This window comes from Hyla sarda, chromosome 5, assembly GCF_029499605.1.
Source record: "Hyla sarda isolate aHylSar1 chromosome 5, aHylSar1.hap1, whole genome shotgun sequence".
Classification (NCBI taxonomy): Eukaryota; Metazoa; Chordata; class Amphibia; order Anura; family Hylidae; genus Hyla; species Hyla sarda.
Window position 1 is genome coordinate 279,733,500 of NC_079193.1, and position 21,035 is coordinate 279,754,534.

At 42.8% G+C, this 21,035-nt stretch overlaps 1 protein-coding gene across 10 annotated transcripts in view; it reads right to left on the reverse strand.

Annotated features, from left to right (window-relative positions):
* Positions 1–21,035, reverse strand: part of CCDC178 (coiled-coil domain containing 178) — a 372,333-nt gene that overhangs the window by 102,898 nt on the left and 248,400 nt on the right. The window lies entirely within an intron of this gene.

Consider the following 21,035-nt stretch of genomic DNA (forward strand, 5'->3'; position numbering starts at 1 on the left):
CACTATACTCCGGCCACTGATGTCAACAGAAATTCATATTTCCCACCCAGAGCTGTGATTGGCCAGATGGTTTCAGCCAATCACAGCTCTGAGGAAAAGATGGATGAATGAGTGGCCGGCCCGGAGTATAGTGCAGAGCAGGGATGCGAGCGATGTATGCAGTCGCTCCATCTCTGCTATAGACGGGACGATCACATCGGGTGTCAGTAGTGACATCCACTGTGATGTGTCCTTAAGCAGGCACTACTACTCCCAACATGGAGCACACTCTGATCCATGCTGGGAGCTGTAGTACCTGTATTAATAGATAGATCGCAGCGAGTGTAACTTCTGACACCCGCTTCGATCTGTCTATTAATGCAGGTACTACAGCTCCCAGCATGAGGCAGAGTGTGCTCCATGTTGGCAGTAGTATTACCTGCAGTTATGGAAAGATCACAGCGGGTATCACTTCTGACAGCCACTGTGATCCACCTGTATAATGTATAGATGCAGCGGCCGCTCTCCTATGGTCCCCTGCACGGCCGTATATATACACATGTTCCTATTTCTCACAGAGAGCTGTGATTGGCTGGAACCATCTGGCCAATCACAGCCCTGCGGGAAATATGAATAAGTGTAAATATACGTCAGGGCAGGGGACCATAGAATATATCTATATATTATACAGAAAGATTGCAGCGGGCGATCTGTCTATTAGTACAGGTAGTACTACTCCCATCATGGAACAGTGTGTTCCATGCTGGGAGTAGTAGTACTAACTAAAAAAATTTTTAAAAATAAAGCAAAAAAGTGAAAAACACACACACAAAATTTTTTTATAATTGTCGGCTACATTTTTATTTCCCCGCACACATAAATTGATCCCTGTTTAAAAGGTAATAGTTTTTTTTTCAATAATATATATTTCGTTAGATACAATTTTTTCCTTCACTACTGTATATTTTTGAAAACATTTTTTTAATGGTACCCTACGAAATTTTACTAAAAACAGCTATCTACATCATTTTTTTGGATCACTAAAGTCCAAAAAAGATTAAAAACTGCCTGCAAAAACACCAAAGTTAAAATCCACATGGCGTTTTTCTTGGCCATTTCTCCCTCCCATAGACTTCTATTGGAGCAAAACGCCACGCCGGTTTGAGGGAACTACAGCATTTTTTTCAAAACACCAAAGAGCGGAAAAAATGCAGAAAAAGTGAAAAAACGCCAAAAGGGTTAAAAAAACGCCAAAGTGCAAAAACGCAAAGTGGAATTCGAAATTTGCAATTTCTCATTGACTTACAGCTAACATGCGGCTAGCCATGAGGCAGAATTGGCATTTTTCTTTGCGTTTTGCAAAAAAAAAAAAAAACAAGTGGAGACTTAGCCTTAGAGTATGTTCACACTATGAAATCTCCACTCCCAGAATTCCTTTAGCAGAATTTCCTCTTGCCCAGGCAAGATGGCTGCCCCCATAGAAATGTCCATAAAATGGAAAACAAAATGCAATAAAAAAGTAGAAACAGACTTGAGAGGGGAAAAAAAAACAGTATCTGTCTCTAATCAGTAAAAAAAATGAAAAATCTAGGCGACACATTCACTTTAAGTGAACTAAGAGGCATCAATGCATTACAAAGTTTCCAATATATGTTTATACTGCTTTATTTATGCAAAGTGTTTTGAAACATCAGTCAATATATTGACTTGATCCAACAACCCCAAACCCATACAGTTTCCAAATAATATCACTGTAAAGTTTTTAAATACTGCCTGCTGGTACTGCAATAGTGCCCACATATAGCACACAAATAAAATTGCCTTAATCCCTTCAGGACCAGGCCTATTCTGGCCGGAATAAGCGTAATTTGACGTGAAACGTTGCACTTGCTCTGCATTTGCTCCACTCTCTCCCCCCTGTCCACCATGCTGTAGCGTGTCGGTCTCTCGCTGATTTTGCTCCGATGCCGGAATAAATCATTTTGTTACGTCTAATGGGTTGCCATGCCTTACTTTTCTTATCTTTTGCTGGACACTCTAGCCAATAGACTTAGGCACCAGCCTATCCCATAGGCTCATTTGGTTTAAAGTGAAAGTCACTAAAAATTGTATGCTAACCTGAAAACATTTCTCTTACGTCTATGTTCCATGCATTGGCTTTTATATCTTGTTTTCTACTTTATTATAAGGAATCTGTCATCACTTGTAAATTGTCTGCCCCACTGGACTAGTAGATCTCTTCCTACACCTAAAGAGGGAGTTAACTACAGTATCATAGGAGGCAGAGAAAAGCCCCTCCATCCCCTACGACTCATGGTTTGGTTTTATTTAAAAAAAATTAAGAATTCACATGCACTATATGCCAAAATATGACACAATTAAAAAAAAAAATAGACAATTCTCATCTTCTCACCTTTATTTAGTGCACCCAAAAGGTCCTTTTAGAAAATGAAGGCTATGTTTACATGTCGCAGTTTGGTCATAGCAAATGCCACTTTTGCCATAAGTTTTGGAAACTGTTCAATGGATAAACACAGCCTTGAGGTCATCCAACAACTGACTATAAACACAACAAGTGAGTCAGATATGCCAAACTTTACTACTGGAATTATTCCATGTACTCAAGCAGATGTCCCCACAAGACCCCCTGGCACTTTGCTACTTATTAGAAGAACAGTATCGTGTCCCAAACGCATATGCAAAAATGAAAAAGTAGCTGCACGTTTTTTATAAAGACAGATGCATTTGTGACACAAAGACATGAGTGCTGCTACTTTTTCATTTCTGCATATGGGTTTGCAACCACGGACTATACTCAGGAGAAAATAGAGACAAAACACAATGGAGGACATTGACCAAAACCTGCTCAGATGAAGAGATGTGCAAATGCCCAGAGCAGCCAATCAGATTGTTCTTTCATTTTTCAGAGGCCTTTTTAAAAATCTGCAATCTGCCGATCAGTATCTGCAATCAACCAGATTAATCAATCAACCAGATCTGCAACCAGATCAATCAACCAACCAGATTCAGAAACCAGAATAAAGATTAACGGAAGATATGAATAAATTAACAAGTTTAGATATGGAATAAGTATACAGCAGAAACTAAGATGCAGAGGATGAACAGATTAACTAAATGTCAAACATTAAACAGGTCAGGAAACAAAGAACACCGTTCACACTGGAAACAGAACACTCAACATAAACAGATACTAGTTCAGAGGACACTATAGACCAATGTACAGAGCACACTCTAGATTAATAATCTTGTGCACTATGATCGTGTACTAAAAACAAAAAAGATATGAAATCATGAACTCTAAAAAAACGGATACAAGAAAAAGCCAAATTCCATTACATGGAGGAATACAGGTCAGGATACAAAACAGGAAAATTACAAAACCAAACTCCATCACATGGAGAAATACGGGTCAGGATACCAAACAGGAATATTACAAAACCCAACTCCATAACATGGAGGAATACTAAATACTGAGCACGGGTACAAGCACAAGACTAACAGTGTGAACACAGACTAAGACATAACAAGGTTAAAGCAGAACGGACATACACAATACTTAAAGCTGACAAATGTACTAAAACCAAGCAGACTAAAATCTATATCATAACAGGAATAATAACCATGGTAAAAACTCAGACAGACAGACATAGCAAAGGTGAATCATAAAACAGTCATCGTCAGAGTAAGAACTAATCCCCAGCTGAGAGTACCAGCAGAGCTCGGGTTTACATAACCCTGTCCAAGTTCCCATAGGCTAAGAGAATTAACTATTCCCTTGCAAGGGAGTACAGAAAACTGTTCAGACACTAGGTTGTTCAGACACCAAAACAAAAAAATACAAAAACAGACATTAAAGTTTGCTTTGGGGATTTGCTCCTGCTCTGGACAGTTCCTGATACAGACTGAGGTGTCAGCAGAGAGCAATTGCAATGTAGAACAAAGTCCAGCTCACCTCTCTGTGCTCGGTGCTCGGACCAGTGCCCGGCAAGGCACCCAGCAATACTGAAGAATAAACAGGGGGTCCAGCACTACGATGATATGCAGCTTTATTCGGATAGACAACACACGGTAAAAGCGACAGCCAGACACGTTTTCTAGCACATGTGCAGAGAGCACTGTGGTCAGACAGAAAAGTGATTCAAAAAGAAAATAAATTCCTGTGGAGCATAAGTACTGGAAGGATTAAGATTTTTTAATAGAAGAGATATACAAATACGTTTAACTTTCTGGAAACAGTTGATTTAAAAAAAAAAATAATAATAATTTCCAGCGGAGTACCCCTTTAAGGGCCCAGGCATGTCCCCGATTCCGGTCTCCTCCCTTCATGTGGTGCCTGAGCAATAGTGTAGTCTTACTACTAGCAAGGGTATCTGCTGCTGTAGATCTACTGTGTTCCCATGTTTCTGACCCAAGCCTGTTACCTTACTCTGCCTCTGTTTAATCCTGCTTGTATCTTCCTAATGACCCAAATTGATGACCACGCCTATGTCTGCTAATCAAGCTTGCTCCCCCTGGCTGTATCTGAGCTCCTCAGCTATGCTGATTTAACAGCTGCAGCTCAGCTATAACACCAAGTCTGCTCTGCTTCATTAGATATTGTTGCTATGCTAATACCATCTACAGCATCAACTTGCCCCACCTGCCTGACCAGCTGCCACTTAAACGGGACCAGTCTTGCAGTAGAAACCTGGTTTCTCCCATGCAGCTCAAATCCAGCTTTTGCATCCTGGAGCAGAATAAAGGGTGAAAACCAGGTGAACACCTAGAGTTCACTCCCAAGTTTAGCCCAAAGTCAAACCGGTAAGGGGCACAGCAAGTCCATACCCATTGGGGCGTTAAAATGGAATGATAAAAGTGCTTATATTATTTGATCTATCTAACAGAGCAAAGTCACCGAGCCTCTTCTGCTACTTAGTATCCAACAAAACTTTCTAGGTACGTTGACATTGACTAAAATGCTGACTTGCTCCGTATTCTGTGCCAGATTTCCTATAAAAGAAGGGTGTGAACAGTGATTGGAGGAGAATCATCATTATAGCGTCCTTCTGATCATGACAATCCTTAATCCCAGATTCCACCAAATACCACCATAGTCCAACAAAATATAAAAACAAAGCAGCACTACAAACAATCATTTGTAGTACAGAACTGTAATGGGATCCAATGTGAAAAGAAGAAAAAGTAGTACTCCAAAAATCTTCAAAGCAAAGCAGATGTATTCACCATGCCAGGCAGCAATGTTTCAACTTTTCATTGTAGCCATGCTCAAGCAGCTAAAGCTTGGGAATGGTAGCAGTAAACAGCTGAAACGCTGCAGTCTATAGGTATATAAACCTACTTTGCATTTAGCTTTTCTTTCTTTTTACTGGAATTAGAGGTACTATTGGCATGGTGACACAGAACAATACCACAAGACAGAACCTTTGCCCTCAGAACCTTTCTACTGCATGCTTGGGACAAGGAACTCAATGATAAAGCCCCCTAAATTATTTTCTTTAATGGAGCTCCATTCAGACTGTTTGGGACATTTGGAATAATGAATGTCTAGTGAAGAAAAGGTAAGCAGTACCATAAGACCTGTGTCATACCACCAGTAAAGCATCCTGAGAATATTCATGTGTGAGGTTGCTTTTACCCAAGGAAGTAGGCTCACTCCCAATTTTGCCTTAGAACACTGCCATGAATAAATAATGGTATCCTCCAAGACCAACTTTTCCCAACAATCTAAAAACAATTTGGGAATGAACAATGCTTTTTCAGCAGGATGGAGCACAATGTCATGGGCTGAAAGTGATAACTAAGTGGCTTGGTTAAAAAAAAAAAAAAAAAAAAAAAAAAGCAGTAACATTTAAGGTCCACTGCTAGAAAATTCCCATTGAGAATCTGTGGTAAATCCTCGAAAAGCATATGGTTAAATCAAAAATTGTGATACATTTCGAGCACTGGCCCAGAAACTGATAACCGTATTTATAAGTCAATACAATTAAAAATGCTTATAATTGTACTTCAGTATACCAGTAAACATCTGACTAATAGATCTAAAAACTGTTAAAGGGGAACTCCTCCCCTAGACATCTTATCCCCTATCCAAAGGATAGGGGATAAGATGTCTCTGATCGCAGGGATCAGACAACAGGGACACGCAAGATCTCTGGGCAACACCTGCCGTTTGTTCAGGACGCTGGGTGCTGGCGGCGGGGGTCGTGATGTCATGGTCATGCCCCTTGTGACATCACGGCCACACCTCCTCAATGCAAGTCTATAGGAGGGAGCGTGGCACATGCCATGATCCCTCCCATAGACTTGCACTGAGGAGGCATGGCATGACATCACAAGGGGCGCAACATGACATCACAACCCCCCTGCTGCCCACTCCAAGCGTTCGAAACAAAATGTTCCGAATGCTGGGGCAGCGGAGTGCCCCTTGAAGCATCAAACTTTGTAAAAAAACAAAATTTGTGTCAAAATTTGTATTCTAAAAACATGTATGTTACATTAAAAGAATAATACTGTTATTCTGACAGACATTTACAGCAAAAATAAAAAGTGGCACAACTTGTAAGGACTCCTTAATATTTTTGAGTCATAGAGGAGTTACTGAGCTGCAGCATGCACATTTCCTTCCTCTCCCTCCATTACCTTCCCTGTATGATTGATGTACAAAGTTTAGTGCTGGAAGCCAAGTCCTGTACACCAATTATGCAGGGCAGGAAAGAGTGGGGGAGGGAGCAGGCATGCATGCTTCAGCCCAGCACTGCATTTACATCTCTTGAGCTCAGAAGTAAAATGTGAATTTATAAGACTGCAAACAACTTCAATCAGCTGAGAGACAGATATCATTTACTTTATCTCCCTACCCATATCTGCAGCTCTGATTCCCTTTACGCTGTAATGCCATTTTCACGCAGGCTGCTGGTAAATGGGGGTTCTTATTTATAAATTGGGTCTAATTTATCAAAACTGCTTCAGAGCCAAGATTTTTTTTTTTTTTGCAAGAATGCAGTAGGAAAAACTGCATGTAAAATGACAAATTTCCTAAAAGTCTATTGTTTTTCCATAGGCTAACATTTATACACTGTTGGGGATCACATGCAATATTCATATAATTTAAAATCTCCCTAGTGATAGTGGCTTATATAAATCTCCCATATTAATGCATCCCGCTATTCATGCCCGAAACTACTCTATAATCTGTAACCTTAGGCTATGGTTTATATCCTTCTGAAGTTTCACCCATCCATGTAAAGAGGCAGATCTTATATATATATCCATACAACTGTATATGGACACCAAAGAATGTATAAAAAAAACATAAAACACTGAATTATTTAGTGAACACTGTAAGTGTTCTTGTACTTAGTAAAATTTTGAGCTTATTTTTAGGTACGTAGAAGGTACCAGTAAAAAAGGTAAGAAGGTACCAGTAAAACACAGTCTGACTAAGGCTCTGTGACAAACCGAAACGCATCACCTGTGTCTACCTTACAGTCTTGTACCTTGGTGTATTCGGAATAAACGTCATTCTTTTAATGGGAGCAGCGCTGGACATTTCTCTTAGTTGTACATATCTACCGTGGTGTAGTCTGCACCAGTCCAGGTGCGGCAGGACACAGGAGGTGAGCTGAATGCTTGCACCATACAGCTCTAGAAATATTTATTATCATAAATGCACATACATTTAAAATACTCTTAAAAACAGATGTAGGCATACATGGATGACACAATACAGAGAGGAAGGTGCAGGCATCCAAAAGGGGTACTATTAAAGTGCGGTAATAACAGATACGCTATATACTGGAGTTTAGGTGCACTGGTCTCCATTTTAGGTACATGGCAGGTAATAATCTGTAATGTTTGATATTCTTTTTGTATTATACTCTTTACTGTTTGTATTGTCAATGTGCACATTTCCCTGTATTCTAAGTGCTCATTTAGCCTTATTTCTATATGCTGCTTGCTTTGGGTATGTGCAATAAGATATATTTTATAGCATATCTGTTAATACCGCACTTTAATAGTACCCCTCGTGGATGCCTGCACCTTCCTCTCTGTATTGTGTCATCCATATATGTGTCTTCTGTTTTTAAGAGTGTTTTAAATGTATGTGCATTTATGATAATAAAGATTGTTTCTGTTTCATTATATTGTGTTTTACTGGTACCTTCTTTCTTGGTTATACATTGCTTATGTGATCCAGTACACGGCTGATTCTATTTGACGTCTATTTTTTGCTCATTTATTTTTTAAGAATTTTTTTATTTTTTTAATGAAATCCTTCTCTTCAATACCATGCGCAACACAGTGTTATGTAAATGGCGCACACAGTGTTTAGTTGGCTTAAAGTATCAGACAAACTTCTATAATTTAGACCATTCTTCAAGGACTCAATAGACTAAGAACAAACTAAACAAGCAGCTTGTGGGATAAAATATGGACTGAACGAGAAGCACCAGTCTGTGTCCTCCGCTCACCTTCAAGTAGTCTAGAGTTGAGCATGGGAATATATTAAGTAGGAGCATTAATATTTTGATAAGAGTAGGAGGGAAGAAAAATGGGAACTGAACTCCAGAGAATGGAGGGAATAAATTAAATAAAAATGTTAATTTTTCCTGCCCCTTTTAATCTTACTGACGTATTCAAACTATTGGACATGTACTGTAACTGAATATCTCAACTGTACCTGAAGAAATAATGGAGCGTGTCCCAGCAGTAAAACAGAACTGCACTAAACTGATGAGTTTAACCCAGCAGAAAGAGCGGCTGTAAACATGACAAATGCCTGCTATTGATTTCAGGTTTAATTACTCTGTGCAGCACTGACAAAGCCCATCAGATGTTGTTGTGAAGTGTAAATGGAACAGACCACACTTCACTGACCAGAGGAAACTGATGGTGTCTGCAGTTTGCATTGTTTACTTTATCCTCCGTAAACTTCAGCCTTGATCAAATTAACAAGTGCTACTAACCTCCAACAAACTACTGTGCTCCCTGGTTTTATAGCAGGAGCTGGAGATTACCACCAGCCAGCGTGCAGTGAAGGGTGGGGAATCTTTTCCGGGGTCTAAAGAGATCAGCGCTTGGGGTAATCCACGGGTAATACGTATGAAAGTGTTTTCTGTGTGAATTGAAAACTGTGTGCTCTTTTATCTCTAATCAATTTTACTTGCGCAAATCTGCTTCTGGATAAGATGTTAACGTGCGCCTGTTATATCACTGAAAAAATTATGCTTATATATGTTACCTACTTGGTCATGCAGATTCTTTACATATCTTTTTTATATATCTAGCTTCTCTATGTGGCTCACAAATCCCTCTGTTCTGCTGCTCACTTATTCTGATATGGACTGCTCTGGAAAGGGTGTTTCCAAGGCAAGTATAGAGCTTTTCACTTCCTCCCTGAGTCTGTTGTGCTGTGCTGGATCTCTTCATCCAATCACTGAAGGCTGATCTGTAACCCCCTCCTCTCTGTTTTCTGACAGGACAGGAGTGAGCACAGAGGTGTGCTAGTCTCGCCCTCACTCCCTGGACTTTGTACCAGCCTGTGCTTCAACTGGGACAAAGATGATGCTACAGCTGGACAGGATTATGTTCTGAATGGTATGAGGCCCACTATTTTTTTTTTTTTTAAGCCATGATATTTATAAAAAGGAGATAAAAATGTTTATGACGTATATTAAAAAGGTGGATATTTTGCCAAGATGTAAAACATATAAACTTTTTTGATTCTGACAGTGCACATTTAAGGGGTGAACATGGCACACATGATATGCCTTATTTGTAATACTAGTACCGTCTAAGTACTGTAAGTTAGGACAATCATATAGAAAATGGGCTTCAAAGCTCAATTTACAACACACCCATTCCTGCTCCCCATTTTTGTAGTGCAGCTGTCCATACATTATAACCTACACTCTTCCTCTGAAATGTTAAACCAATAGAAATGGTAACAAAAACCACCTATGGTACTACTCCTACAATTGCCACCATGAATTAAACACCAATAATACAAAATTCATGAAAAAATAGTATAAACTTTATTAGATAAATAATTACAAACTAAAGGACAGACAAACCCACCCCTAAAAAACATATACCCCAGAAAAGCACTAGTGACCTGGTCCTGATTATCAAGATGGTAAATATAAGGAACAATGCATAAGTTGTATTATTGGTTCACTCTGATTGTCAGTACGGTAGTGTGTACCTCAATATAAAATCACCGCTAATGCAAAAATGATAATTATCCATAAAACACTACCTGTAATAGGCATGTTCCCACAGGCTATCCAGGGACACAGTGCACTGTGATCTCACTTCGCTCCTGTGCCCCCTGCCTATTGACCTCTATTATGTTCCTGACTTTGCACCAGTTCTGCCTGCCCTGACCTTCTGCTAACCAGACCACGAGTTGCCGTATCCCTCCTGTGCCTTGAATCTTCTCAGCCGCCTTTGTAATCGAGTCGTGCCAGGGCTAGCGACCTGGGGGCCGCCTGCCGCAGCAAATCCATCCCGCTTTGTGGCAGGCTCTGGTAAAAACCACCTTAGACACCGCTCCCTGGCACAACCCACGCCATCGACCACACAGGTCCAGCGGATCCACTACTGCCCTGAGTCCTACAGCCTACTGCCTTAAGTCTTACAGTAAGATCCGGCCATGGATCCCGCTGACGTACCTCTGCCAGAAGTTTCGGATCTTCCCTCCGACTTGGCACAACAGTGGCAGCAGTTAGCCGGTCAGGTGCAACAACTGAATCAATTGTCTGCCTTGATGCAACAGCTTATTGCCATACAACAGCAACTGCAGCCGCAACCTGCACCTGTTTCTACACCTGTCCTTGCAGCTCCTTCCGAATCCAAGCTTCGTTTATCCCTACCCACGAAGTATGAAGGTGATCCCAAGTTGTGTAGAAGCTTTGTGACACAGTGTTTTATGCATTTGGAGCTCATGGCGGATCAGTTCCCAACAGAGCGAACAAAAGTAGCATTTGTGGCCAGTTTATTGTCCGGAAAAGCCTTGTCCTGGGCAACTCCTTTCTGGGATCGCAATGATCCACTCTCCTCTAATCTGCCGGACTTTCTAGCAGAATTCCACAGTGTATTTGAAGAACCCGCACATGCTTCCTCTTCCGAGACGGCTCTACTGAACCTCTGCCAAGGGAACTCCTTTGTTGGCAACTACATGGTTCAATTCCACACTCTTGCCTCTGAATTGGCTTGGAATGATGAGGCCTTGGGTGCTACATTTAAAAAAGGACTGTCCAAAAGAATCAAGGATGCTCTCGCTGCACAAGATCCTCCGTCTACCCTGAATGAACTAGTTCATTTAGTCATGCGAATTGATGAGCGTTTTGCCAAGAGGCAGGAAGAATTTTGTTTGGAAGGAGAACCTGCCCAAACATGGCGACTTCCTCGTCTGGCACCAGTGTTTCAAAGTTCACCTCTTCTGTCTTCTTTGCCTCCTGCCGAAGAGGGTATGGAGGTGGATCACTCTAGCCTAAGGCAACTGGAAAGATCCCTTCGACACAATGTGAATTTGTGCTTATATTGTGCCAGTCCTGAGAACTTTCACAAAGACTATTCTATACGTCCTCAGCATCCGGGAGAACGCTTGTATCTTGGACAAGTAGGTGAGACGACCTTAGGGGTGAATTCTACTTCTCGTTTGACCACTTTGGTCCAAGTGTTCACTCCTGCCAAGACTTCATTCATTGCTTCTGCCTTTTTGGACTCTGGTTCTGCTGGTGACTTAATTGATGCCTCACTGGTCCATAAACACCGGCTTCCAGTGATTCGCCTTCCTAAGCCCTTGTATATTACCTTTGTTAATGGACAAAACCTGAACTCTACAGTGCTATTCCGCACAGAACCTCTCGTCATGCAAGTGGGACCCTTGCATAACGAAAATATTTAGTTTGTTGTGCTTCCTCATTGTACTTTGGAGCTTCTTCTTGGTCTTCCTTGGCTTCAATGCCATTCTCCACAACTTGACTGGAAATCAGGTAAAATCACACATTAGGGACAGTTTTGCCAAAATTACTGTTTTCTGACTATCCAGGGTAAAGCTGTCTCTTCATCTCTGCCTATGTCTGGTCTGCCTCTTCCATATCAAGACTATTCAGATGTTTTCTGCGAAAAGCAGGCTGAGACCCTTCTACCGCATCATTCCTACTACCCTATTGACTTACAGCCTGGAGCCACGCCTCCTCAAGGAAGTATCAATCCATTATCTGTTCCAGAGACTCAAGCCATGGCAAAATATGTTCAAGATAATCTAAAGATGGATCCTGACAAGCTGACTGCATTATTGGTTTGGCCTCGTCCTATTGGTCTACAGGCTATTCCATGCTTTTTGGGATTTGCCAATTATTATCGTCAGTTCATTCCACATTTCTCTTCCTTGGTTGCTCCGATTGTGGCTCTCACTAAGAAGAACTCTAACTCTAAGACTTGGCCTCCAGAGGCAGAAGAGGCCTTCACTCACTTAAAGTCTGCATTTGCCTCTGCTCCCGAGCTTTCAAGACCTGATCCTGGGTAGTGTTGCTCGCGAATATTCGCAATTCGAATATTATTCACGAATATCGCATATTCGCAAATATAGTGCTATATATTCGTAATTACGAATATTCGTTTTGTTTTTTTTTCTTCCCTCTCTGCTTCCAGCTTGTGTGGTGTAAAGAAGGCTGTAATACTACTGTGTGAGACTGGCGTGCGAAAATTCGCATATGCGAAAATTAGCATATACAAATTTTCGCATATGCAAATTTTCACATATGCTAATTTTGCATATGCTAATTTTCACATATGTTAATTTTCGCATACGCGTATTTTCGCATATGCGAAAATAAAACGAGAATATAACGAATATGCGAATATTCGCGAATATATGACGAATATTCGTCCATATATTCGCGAATATTCGCGAATTCGAATATGGCCTATGCCGCTCAACACTAATCCTGGGAAACCCTTTGCTTTGGAGGTAGATGATGCTTCATCTGTAGGAGCCAGTGCCATAATTACCCAGAAAAACTCCAAGGGCAAGATTGTAACCTGTGGTTTCTCACCTGCAGAGGGGAACTACTCCATTGGAGATCGAGAACTCCTAACTATGAAGCTTACCTTGGAAGAGTGGCGACATTTATTAGAAGGTTCTTCTCATCCGGTCTGTATTTATCCAGACCATAAGAATCTCCTATACCTCCAGTCTGCACAGCGATTGAACCCTCCCCAGGCTAGATGGTCTTTTTTCTTTTCCAGATTTAATTTCTTCATTCATTTCCGCCCTGCTAACAAGAACGTCAGAGCCTATGCTCTTTCCAGGTCTTCCGATGTCGTAGGATTGGACTCCATGCCAAAGCAAATTATTCCCCCCTGGGAAGTCCTTTGTGCCTATTCAACTGAAATGTAAAGTCTTGAATTGGGGAAATTCTTCTATGCTGGCTGGTCACCCTGGAATACAAAAGACTTTTCAGCAATCTCCTGGCATTACTGGTGGCCGCATCTTGAACGTGATATCACCGATTTTGTCCGTTCCTGTGTTATCTGTGCCCGTGACAAAACTCCTCGGCAGAAACCTGCGGGGCACTTACAGCCTTTGCCCATTCCAGAAACTCCCCTGTCTCACATAGCTATGGACATTTTGAACCTTAAAAAGAGGAGGAGACCTAAGGGGGGGGTGGCCGTGAGCGCTTTCCTCCCCAGCCGGCGGGGCTGGGATTCGCATTGCGCCCGCATGCAAATCCCAGCCTGTCACTCACCTCTGCCCTCTGCTGTCCTGTCTGTCCTCCCCCAGGAGCTCTCTGATTTAAAGTGCCCATAATTATGACCTATACAAGTACCAGCACCTCCCACAAACCTCTGCTGAATCTTTGTTTGCCTCAGTGCCCTAGAGATAGCGTTTGTAGTCTTGCCTTGCTGTGTTCCTAACCCCATTGTTCTGTGACCTGACCTCGCTCTTGTGCAGCCTGCCTATTGACCTCTTGCCGCTTTCCCAGACCTTCTGCTATCCAGACCACAAGTTGCCGTTTCCTTCTTGTGCCTCTAATTTCCTCAGCCACCTGTGTGGTCGAGTCGTGCCAGGGATAGCGACCTGGGTGCCGCCTGCCGTAGCAAATCCATCCCGCTTTGCGGCAGGCTCTGGTGAACACCAGCGGCACCTTAGACTCCCTGGCACGGCCCATGCCATCTACCACACAGGTCCAGCGGATACATTACTACCATGAGTGCTACAGCCTACTGCCGTGAGTCTTACATCAGCCTTATATGCAGAATAACTATTTAATTGGTTTATGGTTTCTTTTGAATTCATTCTTTCTCCCCAGAATTCTAATTTTTGATTTCTAGAAACTTATTTTAAGAAATCATACAAAGTTGTCATTTCCATGGACTATGACCATACCATATGTATGTTATAAGTTGGAATGATTCATATATCTATAGTGCTAAATGCCTCTGATGTATTACATTCAACCCTTCAAACATTGTTAAAACGTTAGTGCCATATGGTGGTATTATTTAGAAATTGTAGTAATATGTAAGAACCATATGGCAGCATTATGAGTATTAGATGCTTCAGACCTACAACTTTGTTTCTATTATAAATAGAAACCACACAGCAGTGCTGCATCTTTTGCCTGTCAGACCCTTTTAGCCCTTTAACTATGATGGGGACCTTCTGGCTTCACCAAGGTGCACATTCAACAGAATATGCAATGGGTACTCTTGCTAAAAGGCATATAAGGGCTTTTTATAGCAGTATTGCCTTAGCACAATATGTCAGTATTATGTGCTTTCCGATCACAGTCTTGGTCTAAAACACATCTTTACACTACAGCTCTGCTGTTTGGATTTGTTGTTATATTAGCTTAAGCCTAGTATAAGCTTACTAGGAGGTCAGGTTTTATTCACAGCAGGGACTATTTTATTAGAATAATGATAACCCATTAGTGTGAAAAATAGTATTGTCAAGTAACCTCTACAGCTTTGTGTCTGTGATATAAGCAGTAGAAAGGGATGAGGGGTGTGGGATTCACCTCAATTTAACCTAAAATATTGAATTAATGAAACCACCCTTGTCCCATTATAAAACACAATACAAAGATGATCTCAATGAACAAAAATGGCCTGGGGAAAAGGCAAAACTTCATATTGTTGTAAATAGATAACAATAAAAACATTCTGAATCTTCCATAATAATGGAGGCTAAAATTTATATTAAGGAAATCTGCATAAAGAAGTTATAAAACAAATACAATATCTATAAGGATGCAATGTTTGCCAATGTAAATCGCGAACAGCTGTAGCACAAGTGTTTAATCCTGTCTTCTTCATTACGAGTAAAACTATTTAGTCGGAAGCATAGGCAGTCTGCAAAGCGTTTTATTCAATGGCAAAGGCACGAGAATCTCAGACACCAATTTCATACATAATAAGTGTACAGGATGCAAATGATGAACCACAAGTGGAAGACTCATATATTAATCAACAATTTCGTGAAGCAAACATGGAACTGGAATGAAAGACTTAAGATCACATGAAACTTTTGAGTTAATGAACAGGGTCCTTAAGTGCTCATTTAATTCAAACAGCTGTTTGTTAATGCCGTGAGCGGTGTCATAAACTGCCGAAATACAGTTAAGTGCAAGACACTAGTTAATGCTATAAAGCAACACATGCTCTAATATTAAAGGAGTTTAATGGGATTAATACAGAATAAAGCATTAACTCCCTGTTATAATAGCTCAGAGCTGCCGGGCAAATTCCGCCTCAAAAGAACTTTGTAGACAAATCTATAGAAAAGTAAAGTCTCACTGTACAGCAAATCATGACATTTTTTATTCCTTGCCAAGAAGTGGAACCCTGATACGTTCACATCTGTTCCAATCACACATTGGATAAAATCACAGTTTTCTAAAGTCCTAAATAACTAAAAATGTGGAACCCCTACAAGTTACCATCTGCTGACACTATATCTTAAAGGCGATACCCCAAAGTAAAACGTAGAAGAGAAACCCAAACATTGCGTATCTGTGCAGATTCAGTATGACTGCTGTCTATATAAATGGTAGGATGATAAAATTCAAGGGGTTCTGTGAGACTACAAGCATAGCAGCTTTCTTCCAGAAACAGCACCACACTTTCCAATAGGTGATGTCAAGCATCACAGCTCATCACATTTGAATATACATGGAAAGTAGGAGTTGTAATGTTTCTCACTAGAGAAGCAGATCTTCTAAGCAACAGTGTAAGGGTCATGGCAGGTGGTGGATCCTCTGGGCCTGTGTGGATGATGATGTGAGCCGTGCCAGGGAGCAGAGTCTAAGGTGCCGCTGGTTTTCACCAGAGCCCGCCGCAAAGCGGGATGGTCTTGCTGCGGCAGGCGGCACCCAGGTGTACCCCTGGCATGACTCGTCCACACAGGTTGCTGGGATGAAGCGTGGTACAGAAGGATAAGACAAGACGTGGTCAGGATAGCTGAAGGTCAGGGCAGGCGGCACAGTAGCAGTGTAAGGTACACGGATAACCAGGAACACAGGAAACACAGTAGCAGGAACAAACAAAATCTGCGACATCTCGTTCAAGGTGCAGCCACCATTAATGCCAGGAGATCAGTTAAATAGTCTTCCGTTTTCCAGGGTGAACAGGCAGCAAAGAAGAATGTCCTCAATTCAAGACTTTACGTCTCAGTTTAGCAGGTACAAAAGATTTTCCATGTGGAACTTGCTGAAGATAGACAGGAGCTAAAGGAATCAATCGCTCAGTAGTAATATTATGCCTTGGCGTGGAGTCCAAACCTGCAACATCGGAGGATCTGGAAAAAGTGTCAGCCCTGAAGTCTTTGTTAGCAGTCCTAGAAAGGGACGAAGAAAGAGTTTAAGACTTGATCAGCACAGGACAATGATTTTGGCAAAACTATCCCCAACATGTGATTTCACCAGATTTACAGTCTAGTTGAGGAGAAGGACGTTGATGCCAAGGAAGACCAAGAAAAAGCTCCGAAGTACAATGTGGTAGCTGTTTTCCTTATGTAAATCTCCTACTTGCAGGAGGAGAGGTTTAATGCAGTATAACACCTTACAGTTCAGATGTTGTCCATTAACAGAGGAAATGTACAAGGGCTTGGCAAGAAGGGTCACTGGAAGATGAAGTTTCTGGACCAGGGAGGCACCAATGAAGTCGCCAGCGGAACCAGAGTCCAAAAATTCAGAAGCGTTGAAAGATGTCTTAGCAGGAGAAAAGACCTGAACTGGAATGGTCAAACAAGGAGAGGTAATATTCACGTCTAGGGACGCCACTCTAACTTGTCCAAGTTGCAAGCATTCTCCAGGACACGGAGGACGTATAGAACAGTCTTTGAGAAAATTCTCTGGACTGGCACAATATAGGCACAAATTCTCATTGCGTCGACATGATCTTTCCTGATGAGTTAGGCGAAAGCGATCCACCTCCATAGCCTCTTCAGCAGGAAGCAAAGTAAACGGAAGAGGTGGAGGTTGGAACACAGGAGCCAGTCGGAGTAATCGCTGTGTTCGAGCAGGTTCTCTTTCCAAATGAGGTTCTTTCTGCCTCTTGGCAAAACGTACATCAATACGGGTGGCCAAATGGATAATTTCGCTCAGGTTAGTCGGAGGATCTCGAGCAGAGAGAGCATCCTTGATTCTACTGGAGAGTCCATTTTTAAAGGTGGCACACAAGGCTTCATTATTCCAAGCCAGTTCAGAAGCCAGTGTGCAGAATTAAACAGCGTAGTCGCCCACAGAGGAGTTACCTTGACTAAGAGTCAGAAGAGCCGTCTCGGAAGAGGAGGCTAGTGCGGGTTCTTCAAATACTTTAGGGAATTCTGCAAGGAATGCCGGCAGATTCGAGGAGACCGGATCATTACGAACCCAGAGGTGTAGCCCAGGCCAGGGGTTTTCCTGACAGTAGACTGACCACTAACACCACTTTAGCATGCTCCGTCGGGAACAGATTCGCCATGAGTTCTAGATGCACAGAACACTGTGTCACAAAGCCTCTACACAGCTTGGGATCTCCGTCAAACTTTGAGGGCAAGGATAAGCGAAGCTAGGACCCGGAAGAAACGTCTGACACCGGAGAAGGCTCAGGCACAGGTTGCTGTTGTTGTCGAGTGCCAAAAAGCTGTTGCATCATAGCAGAAAATTGATTCAGCTGTTGCACTTGACGGGCTAACTGCTGCGACTGTTGAGCCATGACGGTGGAGAGATCCCAAACAGCTGGCAGAGGCACCCCAGCGGGATCCATGGCCGGTCAGGGTCAGGGCAGGTGGTGGATCCTCTGGGCCTGTGTAGATGATGACGTGAGTCTTGCCAGGGGTAGCGACCTGGGTGTCGCCTGCCGCAGCAAGACCATCCCGCTTTGCAGCGGGCTCTGGTGAAAACCAGCGGCACCTTAGACTCCTCTCCCTGGCACGGCTCACGTCATCATCCACACAGGCTCAGAGGATCCACCACCTGCTGTGACCCTTACACACACAGTCAATCATTGCCGTCACTGGAGTTTAAGAAATCTCCCTGTTATATCCCAGAAGGAGGAATTGTCCATCAGGGTCAGATTCCCAGGTTGTGGTCCCTAGAACAATCACCAATAAGTGGTAAGGGCAATGTAGTGGGAAACTTGTAGCATAGTAAGGAACATAGCCAGGAGTCATCAACTGGATAGCCGTCAGGATGCAACAAGATGGTGAGTGGAGCAGGAGAGCAGTCAAGAGATGAGTCAAGAAATTATACCTGTAATAGAATTACAGGATAGATCCAAAGGATGAAACAGAAACATAATCCAGGAATAAGGCTGAGGTTAATGTTAGAGTCAGAATAAGAAGTCAGGAATAGAACCAATATACAGGAACTAAGCCTAGACAGCAAAGATAGGGGAATTGATCTATGAAGAAAGCAAACGTTTTTTTTCCTGATCTGCTACAACCTCTTTAATATAATAAAATAAATAAATCACAAAAGCACAAAAGCAATCTAGCTTTGATTTTCAAGTATTGAGAAGTGCGCATCCCTATTACATAACTGTCTGCTAAATCCCTAAAACCTGTTTGCCCTGGATTAGATAGATTCTTCATGATTAACTCTCTTTAGATATTAGGGTTCCCCCTTTCCCCTAGATTTCAGTCCCCCACTCTGTATTGCCCTTACGACACTCCTTTTCTTCTAAACTCCCACTATTTCGCTCATATTCTTTCCATGTGTTTTCAGGTGTTCCTTCTCTAAACTGTCTTGCTCTGTTTTTAAAGGGTAACTCAAATTATTCAGAAATAAATTACTTTAGTGCAAGAATTTGGAACAATATTTGCAATAATTATTTTTCTAAATCACCTCCTAGGCTTCCATATTCAGAATGCTAGAAATGGAGGAGAACGAAGGGAAAATGTGGGGCGCTCTCTAACGTAGTAGGTGGATACTTTGATGGTAAGAAGTAGAAGATGCCCACCACCACATCTGAGTAGTGGTACTGACCTCTGCGGGATATGCGTAGAGTGTAGCACCACTCTGGGGGGAGTGTCGGTCTTTGGTGGGATGTACCAGCTTGCTGCTCAGTTCCCCCTTGTCCGTTGCCCCAAAGACGATAGAGAAAGGAAGATAGAGAAAAATAGCTTTCTATTGGGTGATTTCATGGTGTTTTTCCTGCTTTTATAAGTTACCCCAGGCAGATGTGCAGTGTTAGTAAATGGGATATTACAGATCTTTATATGACACTCCAATGCTTTAGCTGAATTTTTTATGACACAGTATGTAATTATTATTTTTTTTAACTGCAGCATGCTCTAGCAGTACTTTGGTGCTGTTTTTATGGCCTATAATGGAAATATTGTAAGCTGTGTTTACACTATGCTAAGTACATACATCTGACATATACACACACCCCTGCTAGTTCCCATCAAAGCTGTTGCAAAACACAGGAGTACACAGCAGACCATTGCTCTGCAATCAGTAAATCTGAAGCACCTGCTGCATTCATTCCCTGTTGGCTCGTCTGTCTGTGGCATCGTTCAGCACAAGGAAGCATGGTATAAACATACCTTATTTTCCATAAATGTCCAAATAAAGATTTACCGTATTTATCGGGGTATACCACGCACCGGCCTATAACACGCACCCTCATTTTACCAAGGATATTTGGGTAAAAAAAGTTTTTTACCCAAATATCCATGGTAAAATGAGGGTGCGTGTGTGCGCGTGTATACTCCGATACATCCCCAGGAAAGGCAGGGGGAGAGAGGCTGTCGCTGCCCGCTTCTCTCCCCCTGCCTTTCCTGGGGTCTAGAGCCCTGCTGCCGGCCCTTCTCTCCCCCTGGCTATCGGCACCACTGCCCGTTCTGTCCCCCTGACTATCGGTACCGGCGCCCCATTGCCGGCGCCAATAGCCAGGGGGAGAAAAGCGGCGCCGACAGCCAGGGGGAGAGAAGGGGCAGCGGCACCCATTGCCCCGTTGCCTCCCCCCATCCCCGGTGGCATAATTACCTGGGTCGAGTCCGCGCTGCTGCAGGCCTCCGGCGTGCGTCCCCTGCGTTGTTGCTATGCACGGCGCGGCGCACTGACGTCATGCACCGCGCCGTGCAGCGCATAGCAACGACGAAGGGGACGCACGCCGGAGGCCTGCCGCAGCGCGGACCCGACCCAGGTAATTATGCAACCGGGGATGGGGGGAGGCAACGGGGCAGCAGCGCCGGCAATGGGTGCCGCTGCCCCTTCTCTCCCCCTGGCTATCGGCGTCGGTACCGATAGTCAGGGGGACAGAACGGGCAGCGGCGCCGATAGCTAGAGGGTGAGAAGGGCCGGCAGCAGGGCTCTAGACCCCAGGGAAGGCAGGGGGAGAGAAGCGGGCAGCGACGGCCTCTCTCCCCCTGCCTTTCCTGGGGCGGTATCGGCGTATAACACGCACATAGACTTTAGGCTAAGAAATTTTGCCTAAAAAGTGCGTGTTATACGCCGATAAATACGGTATATGTATACAGTCGTGGCCGTAAATGTTGGCACCCCTGAATATTTTCAAGAAAATGAAGTATTTCT